Source organism: Hypanus sabinus, chromosome 24 (genome assembly GCF_030144855.1).
Source record: "Hypanus sabinus isolate sHypSab1 chromosome 24, sHypSab1.hap1, whole genome shotgun sequence".
Lineage (NCBI taxonomy): Eukaryota > Metazoa > Chordata > Chondrichthyes > Myliobatiformes > Dasyatidae > Hypanus > Hypanus sabinus.
In genome coordinates this window covers 2,035,047-2,040,965 of record NC_082729.1, presented here as the reverse complement: position 1 = coordinate 2,040,965, position 5,919 = coordinate 2,035,047, and the positions used below count along the sequence as shown (strand labels likewise).

Sequence of the window (5,919 nt, the reverse complement as noted above, 5' to 3'; positions counted from 1 at the left end):
TATGAAGAGAGTTCACGCTCTCTGTAAAGGACAGAGAGTTCAACAACCAGTAATTTAATAATTGTACACCCTCCAGAGCCGGAGGGAAGCCGGCGAGACGGTAACAGCTGTTTCATGTAAAAGGTGAAATCTTTAATTCCAGAAATAATTTCAGTCCAGTTTTCCTGGTCCTGGCTTCTCCTGCTTTATGACAGAATTGTCTGCACAATCTGGCTACAGTTCAGCGCACGGTGCTCATTTGTGTGTCCCACTCTGTATGGCATCACCAGCCTGCAGGGGCTGGGAAATGAATAATAGAATCTCCCAGAATTTTCCCCCTATTCAGGGATTCTGCTTTCTCTGCCCAGCCACACAATAAGTTAGCTGGTCATCAGTTGCAGGACTGACTTTGCTTACTAAAGGAGGCTCCATAGCTCAGGGGTTAGAGCACTGGTCTTGTAAACCAGGGGTCGTGAGTTCAAATCTCACTGGGGCCTTGACATTTTCTGCTGAAGTCCCGCAGCTGTCTTCTACGAAACTACAGCTCACACAAGATGTTATGGAGTAAAAACAGTCGACATTTTTGAGCCGAGATCAGGTCTTGGCCCTAAATGTCGACTGTTTATTTACTCTTTTCCATGAACTGCTGACTGGCCTACTGAGTTCCTCCAGTATTTTAGTGCCTTGCTTTGATTTCCAGCATCTGCAGGTTTTCTCTTCATGTTTATGAAGGTGATGAGACGTTTATTTAAGTGTGTCATAAGACTTAGGAGCAGAATTTAGGCCATTCGGCCCATCAAGTCTGCTCTGCCTTTCCAACATGGCCAATGTATTATCCCTCTCAACCCCATTCTCCTGTCTTTTCCCTTTGTCCTATGACACCCTGACTAATCAAGAACCTATCAACCTCTGCTTTAAATATACTAATGTCTCGGCCTCCACAGCCACCTGTGACAAGACTCACCACTTTTGGCTAAATAGATTCCTTCTCATCATAGTTCTAAAGGGACGTCCCTCTATTCTGAGGCTCTGTCCTCTGGCTTTAGGCTCCCCACAATTGTTCACTACTGTCCATGCTCACTCTAACTCAGCCGGTTTTAATGAGAGTCCCAATTATTTTTCTAAACTCCAGTAAGTACAAAGTTCAAAGTAAATTTACTATTAATGTATGTATAAACCATACAACCTTGATATTTATTTTTTCACAAGCACCAACAAAGCAAAACAATAGAATCCACAAAAAGAAAGACCAACAAACATCCCAGGTGCGAAAGAGGACAGTTCATGCAAGTAATAAAAAATAGACACAAAATAAATGAACTGGAGCTATGGGAGTGCAGGTCCCGAGGTAGCAAATGCTCCGCATGCATTAAACTTTTCATTCCCAGGATCATTCTCATAAACTTCATCAGGCAAGGTTTCCTCTTAAGGAAATGCTGACTTTGGCCCATTTTATTGTGTGTCTCCAAGTACAGCGAAACCTCATCCTTAATAACGGACATCGTGCCAACCACTGGCCTACGGTTCCCTGTCTTTTGCTTTTCATCCTTCTTAAAGAACAGAATAACATTAGCCATTCCAGAATCTAATGTTTTTGAAAGATCGTTATTAATGCCTTCACAAAACTGATGCAGAATATTTATTATTTTTTTAATTAGAGATACAGCACAGTATCTCTAATATCTCTTCTGGCCTAATGAGCCTGCACCTTCAAATTATACCCATGTGGCCAATTAACCTACTAACTCTATGTCTTTGGAATGTGGGAGAAAACAGGAGCACCCAAAGGAAACCAACGCAGTCACAGGGAGAGGGCACAAACAACTCACAGACAGCGGTGGGAATTGAACTTGATCATGGGTACTGTAACAGCATTACGCTAACCGCTAAATATTCAGCTTGTCCGGCATTTCTTTGACCCAATTACTACAGTATCATTTTCCAGAGTTCCAATGTCCACTCCTTCCTCTCCTTTATATAGTTGAGAAAATCTTTTGCTATCCTCTTTGATATTATTGGCTAGTTTAATTTCATATTTCATCTTTTTTTCTCTTTATTCTTTTTTAGTTACCTTCTGTTAGTTTTTAGAAGCTTCCCAATCTTCTAACTTCCCATTAATATTTCCTCTGTTATATACCCTCTCTTCTGCATTTATGCTATCTTTGACTTCCTTTGTCAGCCACGATTGCCTCAACCTTCCTTCAAAATACTTCTTCTTTGGGATGTATCTATCCTGAACCATCCAATTTGCTCTCATTGTTTTCTGCCATCACCCATGCTAATGTCCCCTTTCAATCAACTTTGACCACTTCTTCTCTCATGCCTCTGTAGCTCTCGATACTGCACTGTAATGCTGATACATCTGATTTTGGCTTCTTCCTCTCAAACAGCAGGGTGAATTCTATCATATAACGATCTCTGCATCCTTAGGGTTCCTCTACCTTAAGCTCACTCGTCGATCTAACTGTATATTGAAAACATCCATTGCCCTTTTTATATACCGTTTCTTTATAGTTTGTACCCACTTCCTTGCTACCATTTGGAGGCTTGTAGGACCAGAGTTCCCATCAGGAACTTTGGACCTTGAAGCTTCTTAACCCTAACCAAAAGGATTTGATATCTTGTTGTCTGACAACAGAGCCAACAGGGCCACCCCACCCCTTCTGCTAACCGTCTTTCTTTTTGGTATAATGTGTATCCCTGATGTTAAGCTCCCAGATGTGATTTTATTTCAGCCACGACTCAACGATGCCCACAACGTCACACCTGACAATCTCTAGCTGTGCTACAAGATCATCTACCTTACTCCATATACTGCGTACATTCAAGTATAACACTTTCGGTCTTGTATTCATCACCCTGTTTGATTTTACCTCTGAAGTTAAATTGTTAACCCATTCTAAATTTCTGTTTCATTCTTTATTCCAGACATTGGAATACTGGATATAGCCCAGTCCATCACGGGTAAAGCCCTCCCAACCACTGAGCGCATCTACATGAACCGTATAATAGGAAAGCAGCATCCATCGTCAGAGATACTCAGCACCCAGGCCATGTTCTCTTCTCATTGCTGCCATCAGGTAGAAGGTACAGCAGTATCAGGACTCACACCGCCACGCTCAAGAACAGTTACTACCCCTCAACTATCAGGCTCTTGAACAAAAAAGGATAACTACACTCATCTACTGAGATGTTCCCACTTTAAGGACACTTTATCTCATTATCTCATGTTCTGGTTATTTATTGCTACTTATTATTGCTATTTATTTATATTTGCATTTGCACAGTTTATTGTCTTCTGTACTCTGGTTGATCTTTCATTGATCCTGTTATAGTTACTATTCTATAGATTTATTGAGTATGCCCACAGGAAAGTGAATCTCAGGATTGTATGTGGTGACATAAATGTACTTTGATAATTAAATTTTCTTTGAACTGATTTTGAACTTTGAACTTATGTAACTCTCCTGCACTCTCCTTCTCTTTTACTTTTTCCATACTTTTCCAAGCTGTTGACCCAACACGCACCCTCCAACCAACTACTTAGTTTAAAGCCCTCTCCACAACTGTAGATATGAGGTTCACCAGGACCCTGGTCCCAGTCTATTTCAGGTGGAACCTGCCTCATTGGACCAGCTTTTTCCTTCTCCTATTCCTTCATTGATTCGTTATGTGCCATGTCGGATGGTCATGGTCTTTCGATGACTGTAATTGTTATTGGCAAATTTTTCAGAAGAACTCATTTGCCATTGCCTGCTTCTGGGCAGTGTCTTTACAGGATGGATCACCCCAGCCATTATCAATACTCTTCAGAGATTGTCTGCCTGGCATCAGTGGTCACACAACCAGGACTTGTGATGTGCACCAGGGGCTCATGCGACCATCCAACACCTGCTCCCGTGGCTTCTCGTGACCCTGAGTGGGGATAGGGGGTTTAAGCAGATGCTACACCCTGCCCAAGGGTGACCTGCATGCTGGTGTAAGGAGCCTTCCCCAACACTGGTGCCAATATCACTGGAAATCAAACCCACTTCTGCCACACCAATCTTTGAGCCATGCATTTAGTTATCTGATCTTATTAACCTTTGCCAATTTGCATGTGGCTCAGGTAAGAATCCAGAGGTTATTACTTTTTGGTTCTGTGATTTATTTTAGTCCCTAGCTGCTCAGATACCCTCAGCAGAACCTCTATCCTTGTTCTTCCCGTGTTAATTCTACCCACATAGGCCACAAAAACTAGATCTTTCCCCTCCTGTTGCAAATTCCTCTGCAGGTCAGATGAAATGTTCCAAACCCAGGCATCAGGCAGATAACACAGTCTTTAGGACTCTTGGTCCTTGTGACAGAGAATTGTATCTATTCCCCCGACAATGCTATCCCCAATTACAACTACATTTCTCTTCTCTTTCCCCTCTTGAATGGCTCTCTGAACTGCGGTATCATGGTTCGGTTTGCTGTCGTTCCTACCACTCTCTCATGCTCACATAAAGAACAATGGTGTTTAAAACCTTATGAACCTGACAAAAGATTTCTGTTCGTTCCTATAGTAACAGCAGAGTGTTATAATCACCTCAGTGCTTGATTGTTGCAGTAAAGTGCCTCCAAGGTCAAAGGAAAACTCAGATTTATTTTGAGTGAAAGGACTTGTTCGTGCTGACAGAGGGAATGGGCTTCCGATTAACACCCAGGTCAACATCTTTAAGGGCATTTACACCTCAGGAAGGGGAAGGTGAGGGAACACATACCAGTCCTCATCGAAGGGTCAGCAGTGGAAAGGGTGTGAACATCTCAGAAGATCGATCCTGGATCCAACACGTTGGTGCAATCGTGAAGAAGGTGCAGCGGTAGCTATACTTCCTGAGGGGGTTGAGGATGTTACCGAAGCTGGCCAGTGGACAGCATTCTGATTGGTTGCAACACTATTCGATACGGGGGCTTCAATGCGCAGGATTGCAAGTGGCCGCAGAGCACTGCGGACTCAGCCAGCTCCATCGCAAGCACGGCCCACCCCAGATTCTTCAAGAGGATATCTTCAAGATGTGGTGCTTCAAGCAGATGGAATCGACCTTTACCACTAGGACATGCCCTCTTCTCATTACTACCATCAGGGAGGAGGTCCAGGAGCCTGAAGACCCCTCTTCTCATTACTACCATCAGGGAGGAGGTACAGGAGCCTGAAGACCCCTCTTCTCATTACTACCATCAGGGAGGAGGGACAGGAGCCTGAAGACCCCTCTTCTCATTACTACCATCGGGGAGGAGGTACAGGAGCCTGAAGACCCCTCTTCTCATTACTACCATCGGGGAGGAGGTACAGGAGCCTGAAGACCCCTCTTCTCATTACTACCATCAGGGAGGAAGTACAGGAGCCTGAAGACCCCTCTCCTCATTACTGCCATCGGGGAGGAGGTACAGGAGCCTGAAGACCCCTCTTCTCATTACTACCATCAGGGAGGAGGTACAGGAGCCTGAAGACCCCTCTCCTCATTACTACCATCAGGGAGGGGGTACAGGAGCCTGAAGACCCCTTTTCTCATTACTACCGTCAGGGAGGAGGTACAGGAGCCTGAAGACCCCTCTTCTCATTACTAACATCAGGGAGGAGGTACAGGAGCCTGAAGACCCCTCTTCTCATTACTGCCATCGGGGAGGAGGTACAGGAGCCTGAAGACCGCTCTTCTCATTACTGCCATCGGGGAGGAGGTACAGGAGCCTGAAGACCCCTCTTCTCATTACTACCATCGGGGAGGAGGTACAGGAGGTACAGGAGGGACAGGAGGGGCAGGAAGGACTGGAACCTGAAGACTGACAATCAATGATCCCCTCCGCCATCAGGTTTCTGAACAGTCCATGATCTCATGAACACCACTGTGATATTTCTATTTTTCAGCTTATCTCGGGTTGTTGTCAGACAATCGAATGGTTCTATGGAGCTATAAG

The 5,919-nt window shown here is 44.3% G+C and overlaps 1 non-coding gene across 1 annotated transcript; it reads left to right on the top strand.

The window, feature by feature from the left end:
- The first annotated feature begins 403 nt into the window (after positions 1 to 403).
- On the top strand, positions 404 to 476 carry trnat-ugu (transfer RNA threonine (anticodon UGU)). The gene has a single exon. It is a non-coding gene; the product is annotated as a tRNA-Thr (tRNA).
- Positions 477 to 5,919: the final 5,443 nt, after the last annotated feature.